Below are 19,309 nucleotides of genomic sequence, written 5' to 3'. Positions count from 1 at the left end.
TCGTGCATGCATTTGCGGCGTCCTACTACGGCAGCCGTGGACCCAGTATCGGTCGGCTCCCGCAGTACCTTCACTCCCCGCTGCTCGCCGTTGTAAGCCATCCGGCCGGTCGTGGTTTCAGCGGTGGGTGAAGCATGTGGTGACGCCAGTCGGCCACCCCTCAAGTCGCGGCAATTGAGCCCGACGAATCTCTCTACGGCCTGTTCGACTGGCTCCGACGAGACCCTGTCTGAGTGCGACAGCAGCGACCCCGCGGCAGAGGTCCTAATGGTCGACACGCCCCGCTGCCCGCCTAGCATGCATCGCAATGGCAGCAATGGCGGCGGCGGCAAGCCGTCGCGCATTCATGAAGAGTATCATCCCAAAACTCTCTCTTCTCAGCAGAGGGAGGAACTTCACCACCGCAATATGGAGGCCCTACACACGCCCGTTGTTGGAGAGACCTCTGAGGCTCGGGCCTTAGAGGTAGTGCATTTGGCCACTTTGGCTGAGCGCACTCGACTAGAGAATCTTCAGCATTCACTCGACGAACGTGCTCGGCGGCAGATCCCTGAGTCCAGTCGATGACAACGGCAATTATTTCCACCGGAACCACATGTATACCGCACTCCGATTCAAAATCTCACCACTGCAGCCCGCATAGCGGAGTCTATTCAGCCGTCCCAGTCAGAGGCTGGAAGGGGTTTGATGCAGATCAGAGCGTTACTCAGGGCGGCAGGAGAGCAGAACACAGCAGTATCTCAGTCGCGTAACAGAATTCATAGCAGATCTATGGTGGCTGACACCGTTCAGTCGGCTCACAGCCCAAGATCGCCTCCGCAGCATGAAGGGCGAGGGTATCGCCAAAGGCAGTACTCGGGTCAGAACTACGAGCAGTATGATTGTTGACTCGACCATAATGACCTTCGTCGAGTGCCTACGACCCCTCCGAGGGGTGAATCATATGTGCCCCGGCATTATGATGATAAGCGTCCGAACAGCAAAGAGTGGAGGAGGCCAGTTGACCCAAGAGAACCAGGGTTTGATGCAAGGTCAATTCTAGTGCAAGGTTTGGTGGACAGGAATCGGGCTCATAGAGAAGGGCAAGACAGAGATCGTCCGACTGGAAGCAGAGTACATGTTTCAGGCCCCGACTGCTTTAGCAGGGCCATCAGGGCGCGGAAATCCCTCCCAATTTCAGGTTGGCGACTGGGGTCAGTAATTTCATTGGTGAGTCGAAGCCTGACACCTGGCTCGAGGATTACCGAGTGGCTGTACAGATCGGTGGAGGAAACGACGAGGTGGCCATGAAGCACCTTCCCCTGATGCTTGAAGGGTCAGCTAGAGGTTGGTTGAATGAGTTGACTCTGGGCAGTATATTCAGCTGGGAGGAATTGGCTCGAGTGTTTGTCAGAACATTTGAGGGCACATGCAAACGGCTAGCAGGTTTGACGGAATTGCAACATTGCGTGCAAAAACCGAATGAGACTTTGAGGGATTATATTTAGACGTGGTCCACTTTGCATCACAGTGTGGAGAATGTGTCTCAGCATCAAGCAGTTTGCACCTTCAAGGAGGGCGTTCGCTATCGAGAGCTCAATATGAAATTCGGTCGGACAGGAGATATGTCTCTGCCCGAATGATGGAGATAGCCACTCGGTACGCAAACGGAGAAGAAGAAGACCGACTCTGCAGTGGCAAAAGTAAACCAGTCGGTCAGTACACTGGTGGATCTAATTCCAATCAGAAGCAGAAGCGCAAGGCAGAACCTGCGACTCGTGGGGAAGTTGCAGTCAAACTCAAGGGAAATTCAAAGGAAAACCTAAAGGGCCCTGGATCCCCAAGAAGGCAAAAGATGCAGCCGAAAATGACGTAATGGATTTGCCATGTCACATTCACATCAAGAAGGATGAAGAGGGTAATCTGACTTATCCCAAGAATACCACTCGACAGTGTCGAGTCCTTATACAGGAGTTCCGAGAGAAACAACCCAGCGAGAAAGAGAAGGAATCTGGTAAGGATGAGGACAAAGAAGAGGATGATGATGGATTTCCCAATATCAATTCCACCCTGGTAATTTTTGCTGACGTCAAAAGCAAAAGTTGACTGAAAGTGATCAACAGGGAAGTGCATATGGTTGCTCCGGCAATGACAACGTATCTGAAATTGTCAAAGACTCCAATCTCATTCGACCAGTCAGACCACCCGCCGCACGTTGCCACCCCGGGGAGGCAAGCGTTGGTGGTCGACCCTGTTGTTGGGGGCACCCGATTAACCAAAGTCTTGATGGATGGTGGTAGCGGCTTGAACATCTTGTATGCTGAGACCCTTAAAGGGATGGGCATTCCGATGTCCAAGCTCAGCGAGAGCAACATGCGGTTCCATGGAGTTATTCCTGGAAAGAAAGCCGATTCACTCAACCAGATCACTCTCGACGTGGCTTTCGGCGATTCAAAGAATTACCATAAGGAAAAGTTGACATTTGAAGTCGTGGATTTTCACAGTGCCTATCACGCTATCCTAGGCAGGACTGCATATGCCCGTTTCATGGCTCGACCATGCTATGTGTATCTCAAGCTCAAGATGCCTGGCCCTAGGGGCGTGATTACAGTCACTGGTAATCGGCAGCAAGCAGAAGAGTGCTTCCAGAAGGGCTCAAAGATTGCCGATGAACAGATGGCAGCAATTGAAATGGAAGAATACAAGAAGACAGCAGATCCGAGTGATTTGTGGAGAGCTAAGAAGCCTGCTTCAGAGTCTGCATTTAAGTCGACTGGTGAAACAAAGTCAGTTCATATTCACCCGACTGATCCCAATGCTGCTCTGACTCATATATCAACAACACTCGACAGCAAATAGGAAGAAGCGCTCATCCAGTTCCTCCATGAGAACTGGGACATCTTTGCATGAAAACCTTCTGACGTGCAAGGTGTACCCAGAGAGCTGGCTGAGCACCGTTTGTGAGTCGACCCAAAAGTGAAACTTGTGAAAGAGTATCTCCGACGGTCCGCCGTGGAGAAGCGAAAGGCAATTGGCAAGGAAGTGGCTCGGCTTCTGGCAGCCGAGTTCATTCGACAGATTTACCACTCCGAGTGGCTTGCCAATGTCGTCATCATTCCCAAGAAGGATGATTCACTCCGCATGTGTACCGACTTCAAGCATATCAATCGGGCCTGTTCGAAGGATCGTTTTCCTCTAGCCCGCATCGATCAAATAGTTGACTCGACTGCAGGGTGTGAGCGACTGTCCTTTCTGGACGCATATTCCGGGTATCATCAGATCCGACTGTATGGGCCTGATGAAATAAAGACAACCTTTATCACCCCATTCGGGTGCTTTTGCTATGTTACCTTGCCCTTTGGTCTCAAGAATGCTGGAGGCGTACATGGATGGCATCGTGGTTAAGTCACGTAAAGTTTCCGACCTGCTGACTAACCTCGCTAAAACCTTTGCCAATCTGAGAAGATATGATATCAAGCTTAACCCGTCGAAGTGTACATTTGGAGTTCCAGGTGGCAAGTTACTCGGTTTCCTTGTTTCCGAACAAGGTATCGACGCAAACCCAGAGAAATTCGGTGCAATACTCTGAATGAAGCGCCCTGTCCGCATACACGACGTTTAGAAGCTTACTGGTTGTTTGGCCGCTTTGAGTCGGTTCATCTCTCGTCTCGGTGAAAAGGAATTACCTCTTTACCAATTGATGAAGAAATCTAATAAGTTCGAGTGGACTCCTGAAGCCGACGCAGCGTTTGCAGAGCTCAAAACCCTGCTTTACACCCAGCCGGTGCTCGCTGCTCCAGTTAGCAAGGAGCCTTTGCTGCTTTATATTGCAGCCGCTGGACAAGTTGTCAGTACAGTACTCACGGTCGAGCGGGAAGAAGAAGGTAAAACCTATAAAGTTCAGCGCCCAGTGTACTATATTTCTGAAGTCTTAACTCCGTCCAAGCAGATGTATCCGCATTACCAGAAGTTGGTCTATGGAATTTACTTGACTACAAAGAAGGTGGCACATTATTTCTCATATCACTCCATCCCAGTCGTCAGCGATGCTCCATTGTCAGAAATTCTGAACAATAGAGATGCAACTGGTCGAGTGGCAAAGTGGGCGATTGAACTCCTTCCATTGGATATCAAGTTTGAGGCAAATAAAGCAATCAAATCCCAAGCAATAGCAGATTTCCTCGTCGAGTGGATTGAACAGCAACAACCGACTCAAGTCCAGTCGGAACATTGGACTATGTTTTTTGATGGATCCAAAATGTTGAGTGGTTCTGGTGCTGGAGTTGTTATGGTATCCCCGCGAGGCGACAAACTCAGTTATGTCCTTCAAATTCACTTTGATTCCTCCAAAATGAAGCTAAGTGCGAAGCTCTTTTGTATGGGTTGCGAATGGCCATTTCACTCGGCGTCCATCGCCTAATGGTTTTCGGCAACTCGGACCTGGTGGTTAATCAAGTGATGAAAGAGTGGGATGTCAGAAGCCCGGCTATGACTGGCTATTGCAATGCAGTTAGAAAGTTAGAAAAGAAGTTTGAAGGGTTAGAACTTCACCATATACCCGGACTGAAGAATCAGGCAGCAGATGACCTAGCAAAGATAGGATCCAAGCGAGAGCCTACTCCCAGCAATGTGTTTTTGGAGCACCTTCACACACCATCAGTCCAGGAGGATCCCTTCATAGAAGAGCCCCCACAGCCTAAGAGTTCTAGTGATCCGACTGAAGTTGAAGTCCCAGCCGTGGTCGACTTAGTCATGGAGGTTTTAGTCGTCATTCCTGACTGGAAAGTGCCATATATCGCGTATATTATCAGGAAAGAGCTTCCAGAAGATGAAGATGAGGCAAGACAGATCGTCTGTCGGTCTCGGTCCAAAGCCTTCATTGTGATAAGTGGTGGACTGTACAGGGAAAGTGTGACTGGAGTTGCCCAGCGATGCATTACCCCAGAAGAAGGTCGACTAATCCTCAATGATATCCACTCGGGGACCTGTGCTCACCATGCGTCCTCTCGGACAATCGTGGCCAAAGCATACCGAGCAGGTTTTTTCTGGCCGCGGGCCAATGAGATGGCAAAAGAAATAGTTGACAAGTGTGAGGGCTGCCAGTTCTACTCCAACATGTCCCACAAGCCCGCTTCAGCTTTGAAGACTATTCCACTCGTCTGGCTGTTTGCTGTTTGGGGGCTAGATATGGTTGGACCCTTAAGGACTGGCAGAAGTGGTTTCACCCACTTACTTGTTGCAGTCGACAAGTTCACTAAATGGATTGAAGCCAAGCCAATCAAGAGCCTCAATTCAGGCACTGCCGTCAGTTTCATTAGAGGGTTAACATTCAGGTTCGGAGTTCCGCACAACATCATCACAAACAACGGTTCAAACTTTGATTCTGATGAGTTCAGAGCTTTATGTGCTTCCCAACGCACTCGGGTCGACTATGCTTCAATCGCTCACCCTAAGTCGAATGGGCAAGCAGAAAGAGCAAATGGTTTGATCCTCCAAGGGTTGAAGCCCAGGTTGATGCGGGACCTCAAGCATGCGGCTGGTGCCTGGGTGGATGAGTCGCTGTCAGTACTGTGGGGTTTGAGAACAACACCAAATTGGTCGACCGTACGGACTCCCTTCTTCATGGTCTATGGGGCTGAAGCCATACTACCGACTGATTTACTCCACAATGCCCCCGAGTAGAGCTTTTCTCAGAAGCAGAAGCTAAACAAGCCCGACAAGATGTTGTAGATCTTCTGGAAGAGGAAAGAGAGATGGCCCTGATTAGGTCGACCATCTATCAACAAGACCTTCGTCGTTTCCACGCCAGAAACGTAAGGGGTCGAGCATTTTAGGAAGGAGACCTGGTTCTCAGAGTGGGTCAACAATGACCGCACAAGCTGGCTCCCGCTTGGGAGGGACCTTTCATCATCACCAAAGTGCTTCACAATGGAGCATACCACCTGTATGATGTAGAGCACAAGAAGGATGAGTCACGCGCTTGGAATGCAGAGCTTCTCCACCACTTTAATACTTGAACAGTCAGACTATCGAGATGTAATAAGAAGTACCTTTCAGTTTGTCTATCAAAGATATGATTTTGCAGTCTCCTAAATGGTTGTTACTTATACATGTGTACAAAATCCCCTAGTGTGTGGCTTAGCTGTGAACCCGATTCACCTAAGTTTAGAAAATCCTAGCGGGTGGAGAGCAATCCTCCCACTCGGGGGCTTAGCTACAGCCCAGCGCTTGCCTAAGTTTAAAAAACATCCTACCGAGTGGAGAGTAATCCTCCCACTCGGGAGCTTAGCTGCAGCCCAGCACTCGCCTAAGTTTAAAAAAATCATACCGAGTGGAGAGCAATCCTCCCACTCGGGGGCTTAGCTGCAGCCCAGTGCTCGCCTAAGTTTAAAAAATCCTACCGAGTGGAGAGCAATCCTCCCACTCGGAGGCTTAGCTGCAGCCCCGTGCTCGCCTAACTTTATAAAATCCTACCAAGTGGAGAGCAATCCTCCCACTCGGAAGCTTAACTGCAGCCCAGTGCTCGCCTAAGTTTAAAAAATCCTACCGAGTGGAGAGCAACCCTCCCACTCGGGGGCTTAGCTGCAGCCCAGTGCTCGCCTAAGTTTAAAAAATCCTACCGAGTGGAGAGCAACCCTCCCACTCGGGGGCTTAGATGTAGCCCAGTGCTCGTCTAAGTTTAGAAAATCCTACCGAGTGAAGAGCAATCCTCCCACTCGGAGGCTTAGCTGTAGCCCAGTGCTCGCCTAAGTTTATAAAATCCTACTAAGCGGAGAGCAACCCTCCCACTCAGGGGCTTAGCTGCAGCCCAGTGCTCGCCTAAGTTTATAAAAATCCTACCGAGTGGAGAACAATCCTCCCACTCGGGGGCTTAGCTGCAGTCCAATACTCGCCTAAGTTTCAAAAATCCTACTGGGTGGAGAGCAATCCTCCCACTCGAGGGCTTAGCTGCAGCCCAGTGCTCGCCTAAGTTTCAAACACGTCTGGAGCTGCGACACAAGTACAATGTCCGCTCCATCCTGATCTGCAAGGACGACGAGGTGCAGGTCGAGGGCGACCTTATCCTTAGAGCTGCGACACAAATACAATGTCCGCTCCATCCTGATTCGCAAGGACGACGAGGTGCAGGACGACTGCGACCTTATCCTCGGAGCTGCGACACAAATACAACGTCCGCTCCATCCCGATCCGCAAGAACGATGAGGTGCAGGTCGACTGCAACCTTATCCTCGGAGCTGCGACACAAATACAACGTCCGCTCCATCCCGATCTGCAAGGATGCCGAGGTGCAGGCCATGGGCAGCACTAAGTGCCCTTGCCCATCGTTCACTCGACTAAGCTGCACCACAAAATCAGTAGCAATTCAAAACTGAAGAAACAAGTTCTACTCAAAGAGTCAAAAGATTCAAAAGAAAGAAAGTTCGGATAAATCCTACGAGGTTCCAGACCATAGTTTAAGGTACTCGGGCATGAGGCCTGACGGATTTTAACGGTTACAAAAACCACTTGGCATACCGAGGAAAATTTAATCGGATCATAAAAAGTTTGATCACTCCGCGGGAGGAGGACTGGCAGGCTCGACGAATTCGTCCAGGTCGATCCCATCTGCAATTCGAGTGGCGACGGCAATAAAGGTTTCCATGAAGGACTGGAAGTCGTGTTTCCTGGTATTGGCAACCTTGATCGCTGCTAGCTTTTCCTCCTTGGCTTCCTTGTAGTGGATTCGAACTAGCGAGACAGCTACGTCAGCACTGCAGCGAGAAGATGACTTCTTCCACTCCTGCACTCGGCCAGGGATCTCATTGAGTCGAGTCATCAAAGACTCGAGGTCATTCTGGGGCGTCTCCCATGGCCAAAGCACTGAGTCAATCCGCAACACGGCAACCTTCAAGCGAGCAAGGTAGTTTGTAACACTGGCAACACGGGATTCCAGTTGGAGCACGTTCATGGCAGCCTCATCACCAACAGGGGAAAGGACAGGGTCCAGACCTGTCTCGATCTGTCCAGTTTCTTCCTCAAAGTTTTGACAGAATTCTACAAATGCAAAGAAATAATGAGTCGACGGTTGGATGGTGAATCAACGATAGCTAAACAATCGGACAAGGAAGAATACCTTCGAGCATAAGGAATAGCTTCTTGGCGAGAGCCCCCAGATAAGCTTCCAGGTCATTTCTCTTACGAGAAATGCCTTCAATATTCTCATTAAAGCCACTTTGTCTTTCTTTAGACGGGTCACTTCTCGGTTGGATTCATTAAGAGATGCCTTCAGCTTGGCATTTTCTTCCTCCAGCGCCCCGACTGAAGCCAGCTTCTTGTCAGCAAGTGCAGTCTTCTCATGAGCCTCCTTTTGTGCAGCAGCAAGATCAAGATCCTTTTTCTCCAGAGCCTACTTCATTTTCTCTAAAAGATATGCACTCGGGTCAGACAGAACAACGAGGAGACGACTTGTTAGTCGGCCAAGTTAAACAGTTGACTGGATGTTACCTTCCATACTAGTTGTCTCGTCTTTGGCCTTCTGCAAGTTCTGCTTAGCCAGCTCCAAGTCAAGATTGAGCTGTCTCTGCTTCTCCTCGAATTCGGCAAATTTGGAGATGAGCTCACAGGATTTCTGAAGTCAACAAATGTTACATCAGTGGACAGAATCAAAAGTTATTCACTCCCGAGTGAAAAGAATTCTCAGACTACTGCCAAATCAAACATTCAACAGTAGTCTCGGGGACTACACCCAGTGGGTGCACTTAGCATGCCCCCACTGGTTCAAATTACACTCGACATGATCCGTTCAGACCGAGTGAGAAAGTTCTGATTCTCAGACCATAGCCGACTGCCTGCAATCAACTATGGTCTCGGGGACTACACCTAGTGGGTGTACTCAGCGTGCCCCCACTGGTTCAAAGACTCAATCGACACAACCTAGTCGACTCAAGAAGCAAAATTATTCGGCAGTAAATTAAACACCCAGTGGGTGTACAAATGCAAAATGCAGACTGACGAAAAGATGCACAAGAAAAAAATTTAGGTAGCATATCCTAACAGAACAAGCGACAAGCTAAGGGATCAGCCGGTAATCAACCAACCTGGACGTTGCTCTGGAGAGCTGAGCTGGCGTCATAAGCAGCTTGACTGCCCCCCCCCCCCCGAACCACCTTCATCTGCTCCATCATGATGCCTGCCGGGCTTATAGCTTCCTTGGCAGCACCCACTTGGTCCTCCGAGACGTGATGCGTACTGAAGAGTGAAGACGGTGTATCGGCTAGAATCTGTGCAGTCGACGCTGAAGGTTGGGCACTCGACAATGGTATGGCAAAAGTCACAGAAGCCCGGTTGGGATCGCCGGCTCCGTCACTAGCGTCGACTGAGGCACCTTGCTAGTTGATGTCTTCCTGCTTTTCCTTCCCATGGGCCTCAGCGGCACATCCTCGTCGTCGTCTGGAAGATCAATGACATTCGGAGGAGCTGCAAAAAGAGTCAACCGCCAGAATTCAGTTGGCCAACAAAATGGCTGAGAAAGCAAAGACAAGTTTGCAAAAGTCATACCCGGGTTAGAAGTGACCACGTCTTCCACATCCTCATCATCATCCCTGTAAGCAGAAGTCCCAGAAGTAGCAGCTCTGCAAGTTTCAAGATTCACTCGATCAAATCAGGAACAGAGTCGACAGCACAAGTCCTTGAGGAAAAAGTGAGGACAAGACACTTACGCAGAAGCGATGGGGACATCGATCTTGATCTTGGGCAGGGTCTTTCGAGACTTTGATGCTGCAACTTTGGGCTGCTTTGGAGCCTTCTCAGTCGGCACATGGGAAGAGGTCCGAGTGCGCTTGGAAGTCTGTCCAGTCGGCTTAGCCACTTTGCCACGGATACTTGCTGAGTCATGCTTATGCTTGGAACGCCTTTCGTTGCGAGGTGGTGACTCGACTTCTTCGCCACTGCTCGAGTCCTCGCTTTCCTCCTCCTCTTCTTCTCCATCAAACAGCCAATCCATGCTTTTGCCTCCGCTTTCTTCTCCTTCCTGGTACTGCTCTTGCTCCCCATTTGGCATTGAGTACATCTCCGTATAAATCTGCGAAGGAAAAGAGGTGACCAAAGGATGGTCGACTCAATAAACAGCTACAAGTCAAAATGAAAAACACTCGGAAATAAAGAATAGACTTGGTCTGGTTGGTTGTTGGTGTCGAATGGTAAAACTCTTTGGGACCCCCTGGGGTTATCCTTGTTTCCTGTGATGCCTTGCACCCACTGTGCCACCGTCTTCTCATCAACGTCCTCCGGGTGGATCCGAGTGGAATCTTCAATCCCCGAGTACATCCACATGGAGTGATCACGAGCCTGGAGGGGCTGGATATGTCGACTGAGGAATACCTCGAGCAAATCCATACCAGTCACACCCTCATGGATCCGCTGAACTACTCGCTCCAGCAACATGGTCACCTCCACCTTCTTTGCTGGAGTCACTCTCAAGGAAGTAGGTTTCTGGACTCTCTCCAAGGAAAAGGGAGGGAGACCAGTCGAATGACCAGGGGTCGACTTGTCTTTGCAATAAAACCAAGTCGACTGCCACCCTCTAACCGAGTCAGGGAGAGTCATCGCGGGAAAAGCGCTCTTCCCCCTCATCTGGATACCTAAGCCCCCACACATCTGGCTCACGTGGGTTCTCTCGTCACTCGGGCTAGCTTTTCTCACAGTCTGCGAGCGGCATGTGGAGATTTGCTTAAACAGACCCTAGTGCGGTCGGCAGCCTAGGAACTTCTCACACAGGGAGACATAGGCAGCGAGGTACGTGATAGTGTTGGGAGAGAAATGGTGGAGCTGAGCTCCGAAGAAGTTCAGGAATGCACGGAAAAAGGGATGTGGGGGCAAAGAAAAACCGCGGTCGACGTGAGTGGCAAGTAAGACACACTCACCCTCCTGAGGCTGCGGCTCAGTTTCATCCCCCGGGAGCCTCCTGGAACCATGCTCAATCAGCCCGCTCTCGGCCAGATCTTGCAAGTCACCCAACTCGATTGTGGACTGGATCTAGTTGCCCTGAACCCAGCCGTGTGGCAAGGCGGATCTCGATGACAACCCGCTCCTGTCGGTCTTCTTGCCCTTCCCCTTCGCCGCCCCCTTCTTTGCGCGCTCCAGCGCCGCCATCTTGTCCTTCGCCATCGCAGCAAGAGGCCCATGGGCGGGAGGCGGCGTCGAGAGCGGAAGCGGTAGCGGTGGAGAAGCAGAGGAGGAAGAAGGAGAAATTGGGGCGCACTGTGCAAAATTCCCCAACCCAATGCCTTATATGGAGTCATTTCCGAGTGACTGACGACTGGGCCCAGGTAATCCTATCAAATCCCGCAACTGTCGCTCGCTCGGTACATGGAGAAAAAGGTGGCATGGTGATCAAGGCGCCCTAGCTTAATCCATCCTGATTACTGCAGCCTCCTCCGTCCCGTGCGCTTCCCAAAATTTTGAATCCCGCAAGATCCGGGAGCAGCAGAGCAACCTGACAGACTGAAGATTTTTTCCATATCAACACTCGAAGCTTATTAGCAAAGTTCACTCGACTACTTTAGAATGGATCAAGGTGACTGAAAATGAAGTCAAAGTTGTCACATGACTCATCAGTCTAAAGAAAACGCTTCCGCGACGTGTAACAGAGTCGAAACCAACTTCCAATCCTTTTTCCACTCGAACCCTGAACCATTCGGGGGCTAATGACGACAACATGTACCTAGGGTAGGGTCATAGGCCTGACCTAGACACCCTCCCCAAGGATATTTACCTAAAGTCAAAAGCATTCAAGGGATACCATCATTCACTCGACCATAAAACATTCCACTCGGAAGATTCAAGTTCACTCGACCAGTAAGTACTCACTCGACTGTAACAAGAATCACTCGACGGATAGAAGATCTAAAGTCACTTTGTATGGCAACGGTCAGGCGTTACCCTGTAGACTTAATGGTCATTCATGTATCTTTATTGTTGGCGTTATCAGTAACGCCCTATCTTTATGTACGTTGAACCCTGTGTAACGTGGGACGACTGGGGTCCTGGCACACTCTATATAAGCCACCCCTCTCCTCTGGCACAAGGGTTCGCAGCCCCTGTAACTTCACGCATATTCCAATCGACCGAGCCTCCACTACTAGAAAAAGGGCTATAGATGGGATTGACACTAATGGCGCACCAAACAAGCGGTGTGCCATTAGTATATACTAATGGCGCACCACCTTCTGATACGCCATTATATTTGAAACTACTAATGGCACACCTGGCCCAGGGTGCGCCATTAGTATCAAAAAAAAATTAACTAGTGCGCCTGTCCAAACATACTAATGGCGCATCCAGACACAGTGAGTCATTACTAGTTGTAACTAGTAATGGCGCACCTGCCGGAAAGTGCGCCACTAATGTTGTTTTTTTAATTATATTTTTTATTCCCTTTTTTGCAAAACTACTAATGGCGCACTGTTCCACCGTGCGCCATTACTAGTTTAAACTAGTAATGGCGCACTGTGGGACAGTGCGCCATTAGTATGTTTTTTTTGCAAAACTACTAATGGCGCACCACCATAAGGTGCGCCATTAGTAACCTGGATTACTAATGGCGCATTTAGAGTTGGTGCGCCATTAGTAAGTGGGCAGCAACAAGATATTTTGGACAGCCTCTCCTACCCACACTCACTTTCTCCCCACTTCATTTTCTCCACCTCCTCCTTGTCTCGGGTGCCTCCTCTTTTTCACCTCATTTCCACCATAGATTCATTCAATTTAAGTGGTTAAATTACCTTGTTTTGATAGGTAAGTAAGGGGGGAAGCTATATTTATGTTGTTCTCCCTACAACAATGTGCACATGCACTTTTTATGGCCTAGCTAGATCTATGTATGTTCGTGGTGTTGCATATGTTTGTGGTGTTGCATATGTGTTTGTGTTTGGAGGTGTACCGGTATTTGAAATGCGATAGTTGCCAATATTTTGCCGGAATGTTGATTCATTTCCGTTTCGGCGAGAATTTTGGCATTAAGCATTCTTTTTGGTCCTATTTTTAGGGAAAGTCATGCCAAATTTTTTCTTGGTTCTAAAATATCGTTTTGCTCTACCCCGCAGGCGACCATGGTCCGCATGATGACCGAAGGCATCGTGAATAGGTTTTTGAGGTCCGCGAAGGCCGAGATGCTTCAAAAGAACGAGACGGAGATAAGATGTCCGTGTCAAAGATGCAAGCTGAAGAGCCTTATTGCGGACCCGGAATCCGGGCAGGTGCGGGACCGCCTGCTCTTGTGTGGTTTAATGGATGGCTATCGGTGGCAAGGTGATGAAGATGACTACGAAGTCGTCCATGGGGGCCGGGAAAGAAATGAGGAAGGGCAGCAAGACAACCACCGCGGCTCGGGCGGGCGAGAAGACGAAGAATCCCCAGGAGATGATCACGACGATGATGCTGTACACAGTCATCATGTAGAAGATGCAGGACATGATGATGAGGAAGATGCCGGAGCAGACGACGGGCATGATCATGAAGATGACGATGTCGGAGGAGCAGACGATGCTGGACCATCAATGGGCTGGGTGCAGGACCCTCATATTCAAGAGCTGCTTCTCAAGCAGACGGATAACGCAAGAGCTGCCGCCCGAGAGAAAGCCAAGATGGATCAACTTGAGTTAGACGTGGTTACTCCATTGTATGAAGGATGCAGGCCTGAGGATACCCGCCTGAAAGTAACGCTCATGGCTCTGGAGATGAAGGTAAAACACAAAATGACCGACGCATGCTTCGACGAGAACATGTCATTCTCGCACGAACGTCTTCCCAAGGGGAACAAGTGCCCGACCAGTTTGGAGGAGGCGAAGAAAATCGTGTGTCCTCTGGATTTACCACACGTGAAATACCATGTGTGCATGAACAATTGCATCATTTATCGGGACGAGCACGCGGAGTCTACCATATGTCCGGTGTGCGGCGTCACTCGATACAAGAAGAGGAAGAAAGCTCCTCGAAAAGTGGTGTGGTACTTTCCGATCACTCCTCGTCTGCAGCGGTATTTCGCGGACCCTAAGGTAGCAAAGCTCCTGCGTTGGCACGCGGATAGGGAGGAGAAGAAGCGAGAAGATGACGCAAATGATCCGGAGATAGATAAAAAGACAAGATGCTGAGTCGCCCTAAGGATGCGAGCCAGTGGCAAGCGTTGAACTTCGAAGACCTAGAATTTGGGAACGATCCAAGGAACATCGTGCTGGGCGCGAGCACCGATGGAGTCAATCCGTTTGGCAGCCAGAGAAGCACACATAGCACCTGGCATGTGTTTGTGTGGATGTACAACCTTCCCCCCTGGTTGTGCATGAAGAGGAAGTACATTCACATGAGTATGCTAATTGAAGGACCGAAACAACCAGGGAACGACATCAATCTGTATCTGGGGCTGCTGAAAGAGGAGCTTGACACGCTGTGGAAAACACCAGCCAATACATGGGACGCCGCAGAGAAAGAATATTTCCCTATGAGAGCCGCGCTGCTCACGACAGTGCACGACTATCTCGGTTACGGATATGTCGCGGGGCAGGTGGTCCATGGATTTTCTGGATGCGTCAGGTGCATGGATGACACAACGTATCGCCAGCTAGATAGAGATCCCGGGTCTTCGAAAACCGTGTTCATGGGACATCGAAGGTGGCTTCGCGACGATGACCCGTGGAGAAAACGCAAGGATCTATTCGATGGTGAAACCGAACCCCGAGGACGCCCGCGTATGAGGAGCGGCGAGGAAATAGACGAGCTGTTGAAAAATTGGAAAGACTACCCACTGCCGGGAAAGAAGCAAAAGGCGCCAGAGCCGGGAAAGAAGCGAAAGGCGCCAGAGCCGCTGCTGAAGGTATGGAAAACGAGGTCTGTTTTCTGGGACTTGCCGTACTGGAAGATCCACCGTGTGCCTCACAGCCTTGATGTCATGCATATCACGAAGAACGTGTGCGAGAGTCTGCTTGGTACCCTGCTCAACATGCCAGAGAGGACCAAAGATGGGCCGAAAGCAAGGGCAGACTTGAAATCAATGGGCATCAGGCAGGAGCTTCACGCTATATATGATGATGATGATGATGATGATGAGGCGAAGCAGGACACGGAAAGTCGTCGCAAAGGCAAAAAGTCCAAGAAGACCGGAAATGACTACCCTCCCGCATGCTTCACTCTAAGTCAGGAGGAGATCGAGCAGTTTTTCACCTGCCTCGTAGGAGTAAAACTTCCTTACGGTTACGCGGGGACGATAAGCAGATACCTAGACCCAGCGAAGAAGAAGTTCGGCGGGATGAAGTCTCACGACTGTCATGTGCTGATGACGCAGATACTTCCAGTTGCAATCCGTGGGATCATGGACGCGCACGTCCGTGAAACCCTATTTGGCCTATGCAACTTTTTCGACGTCATCTCTCGGAAGTCTGTTGGCGTGAGGCAACTCAGAAGGCTACAGGAAGAGATTGTGGTGATACTATGCGAGCTTGAGATGTACTTCCCGCCCGCATTCTTCGACATTATGGTGCATCTGCTGGTCCATATCGTGGACGATATCATCCAACTTGGGCCGACGTTCCTGCACAGCATGATGCCGTTCGAAAGGATGAATGGTGTCATCAAAGGATACATTCGCAACATGTCACGTCCAGAGGGAAGCATAGCCAGGGGCTTTCTGACCGAAGAGTGCATCTCCTACTTCATGAATTATCTAGGCATCGAGAACCCCGTTGGTCTGCCCGTCAACAGGCACCTCGGCAGGCTCGCTGGATGGGGTCACCATGAGGGTCGCCGCGAAATGCATGTCGACTTCGAGGGTCGACTCGCCGACTTTGAAAGAGCAAACCTAGTCGCGCTACAACACATAGACGTGGTCGATCCTTGGGTGGTAGAGCACAAAACCTTTATTAAGAAGACGTACAATGACCGAGGCCAACAGAGGACGGACGGAGATATACTCAAAGAGCACAACTCATGTTTCACGCATTGGTTCAAGCAGAAGCTTTTGTCGTACCCTTTACATGAGGATTCTTTCGCGGAAGAACAACTCATATTCGCCTTGTCACAGGGCGCCGAGCACAACCTGATGACCTATGAGGCGTACGATATCAACGGCTACACATTCTACACCGAGGCCAAGGACATGAAGAGCGATGGTTATCAGAACTCCGGGGTAACGATGGAATCCTACACCGGTAACGACAAGGACAGATACTACGGAAGGATCGAGGAGATCTGGGAGCTGAGCTACGCTGGAGAGAAGGTCCCGATGTTCCGTGTCAGATGGGCGAAGAGCGTCCTAAAAGAAGACCGGTATTTCACCACCATGGTTATACCCGAAGCCAAATCCAAGACCGCGGGCGCAAACGTCACCGCGAAAAATGAGCCATGGGTACTGGCTTCCCAAGTGGACCAATGCTTCTTCATTACCGACCCGTCAAAGCCCAGTCGTGTTGTCGTGAGGAGAGGCAAAAGGAAGATCATCGGAATGGATGGAGTAGCCAATGAGCAAGACTTCGACAAGTATGGCGACCCGAGGATCGAACATGACGACGATGATGAAGTAGCAGCATACACCACAAGAAGAAGCAGGACCACCCTACCTAAAGGACGTCTGTTCCACAGAAGAACTCCATTTGCGAAAAAGAAGGGCAAGAAGATTGTGAACAGATAGCTAGCTAAGATCGATTGTATTTAAATCGTAGCCTTCATTTCTCGATTGTATTTCATGGGCACTTTTTGAACTATCATGAATATTTTTAAATTTCATGGACACTCGATCTCGATCCCCCTCCATCTCGATCGCTATCCCACCTCGCCAGATCCGGTCCCCCTCGCCGCCGAGCACCCCCCGGTCCACCGGCCGCCGCCGACCCCCCGCACCCTCGATTCCCCTACTCAACCGCCGCCGCCAACCCCCCGCACCCCTCCCCTACTCAACCGCCGCCGCCGACCCCCCGCACCCCGCGCACCCTCCCCCGCTCCACCGGCATTACTGTTTGATGATATTTTTAAAAAAATTATTACTGTCTTATAAAAAAATATTACTGTTACTGTCTTATAAAAAAATATTACTGTTATGATTTAAACAAGTTTAAAAAATTATTACTGTCTTATAAAAAAAATACTAATGGCGCACCACGGTGAGGTGCGCCATTAGTATGGATGTACTTATGGCGCACCGAGGGGTGGTGCGCCATTAGTATTGTGCCATTGCTATAAGAAAAAAAAACTACTAATGGCGCACCACGGTGAGGTGCGCCATTAGTATGGATGTACTTATGGCGCACCGAGGGGTGGTGCGCCATTAGTATTGTGCCCGATCCCCCCTTCCCTCTCCCCCTTCGCCCGATCCCCCCTTCCCTCTCCCCCTCGCCAGTTCCCTCTCCCTCCCTCCACCACGCCGCCGCCGCCGCTGCCCCGACCCACTGCGCCGCAGCCGCCCACGCGCCCCCGCCACCTCCCTCTCCCCTTCCTCCCCCTCGTCGCCGGCGGCCCGAACGCCGCCCCGTCCACACCGTCCTCGGGCTCCTCCCGCTCGCGCTCGCGCTCCCGCTCCCTCTCGTCGTCCTCCTCATCGCCGCTCCCCTCCCGCCGCCAAGCGCAGGTGAGCAACCGGCATCTCTCATCTATTCAGGGACTTGTCAGTTTGCGGCTAATCACACCTGCAAACTTCAACAGCAAGAATGGCCTTTATCTGCAAGTATCGTTCAGCATTGCTTACATATGCACATATGAATCCTAACTCTAGAACAGTTGTGATCTATTTGTTGTTATTGTTACATCATCACTTATCTTCTGATGATGGCTTGTTTGCGTGTTCGGTGCTTGTCTGTAGTTAGATAGGAGTGGAGGATCACATCCTTGTCTGTTTGTGGGCCTAATCACCTGTAAACTTTTATAACAGAAGCATGAATGGCATTTAGCTGGGAGCATTATTCAGCATTGCTTATATATATCTGCACATATGAATCCTAGCAGTACAACAGTTGTGGTCTATTTGTTGTTATTACTACAGCACCATGTATTTTTCTGATGACGGCAGTTTGGTGCTTGTCTGTGGTCAATTAGAAGTAAAGGATCACAGCTTTTTCTGTTGTAGAGCAATTGCTTGTAAACTTTAACAGTTGCTAAAAATTGTAGTAACCTGGCCACATGACCCAGGGGAGCTCCTGTGGTGTGGTGCTTAAAATGAAATCTGGATAGACTGGTCATCTGTAGTGTAATGTTTTGTAACTTACTGTAGATGGCCTTACTTTCCTGCTGCTTTTGCTGGTTTGTTAAGTCTATTCACCTTTTTTGGTTTGTTTGCTCCTTGGATTGCTAATGTGCAGTCTGTAGACAAAATGATTTGATTTCCCCTTATATTTGCTAGTATCTAGTACTGTCTATGGTATTTTTTTCTGTTGTGTATGTGGCAAAGTGATTAAATACATGCTCTATGCTGCAGTTCAAAGGGGTAAAACATCATCATGCTATATGAATGAAGTAATGTTTGTTACACACAAATTTCTAAACTTGTTCAATGCTGATTAACAGAGTATTAATATACAACTAAAGTGAATGATACTTGGTATTGGCCAATCTTTTGTTTCTTTTTAGAGTTTGCTGAAAGCAGTGTTTCATGTTTCCTTTCATCATGATTGCTGAAAGCAGTGTTTCATGTTTCCTTTCATCATGAATGCTACTTTAAGTTGAGTCAGGTTTAGCTACATATCTTAGCCAGCTGGCATACTGTGTTTGGGTAGCTCTTGATCTGTACTACCTACTTTGGTTGGTTGTACCAGGGCATGTGAAGCACCCTTTGCCCTTTTGGTTTGTAATCTTAGTCAGCAACTATTTCTGACACCCTCTGCTGGCATAGAAGGTTGCTTGACAAAGCCCTTGATTGTTTCAGCTCAGTCTTGCCTGCAATGAACCAATTCTCCTTTTATCCATTTGATTGGCTCCTATTATAATTGCAGAGGATAAGAAGAACTTGCTCTGTTCTTGCTTGTACACCAATCTCTGCTTCAACTGCTGCATTTACTTTCATGTAACAGTCTTGTACCCAATGCTTCAGTGGCAGTGCATCCTAAGCAATGGAGGCCTTTTTTCACATGCCAATGTATTTTCCATGTTGTGATGGAGGCCTTTTTTGCCTTGTCCACCTGAGAGGCCCTTGAGTTTGCTGGAATGTCGATTAACTTCCGTTTCGGCAAATTCGGGTACTCCATATGTCCTATTTTCAGCAAAGGTCATGCTGAAATTTTCCATGAATTTTAGCATGACTTTGCTAAAAATAGGACATATGGGGTACTTGTGACTAATGCATGGGCCGGGGTATCTTAGTAGTTAATTAAGTAGGATC

Source organism: Triticum urartu, chromosome 5A (assembly GCF_056163025.1).
Source record: "Triticum urartu cultivar PI428250 chromosome 5A, HENAU_Tu73, whole genome shotgun sequence".
Lineage (NCBI taxonomy): Eukaryota > Viridiplantae > Streptophyta > Magnoliopsida > Poales > Poaceae > Triticum > Triticum urartu.
The sequence above is the reverse complement of the archived record's forward strand: the minus strand, read 5'-3'. Positions refer to the sequence as shown.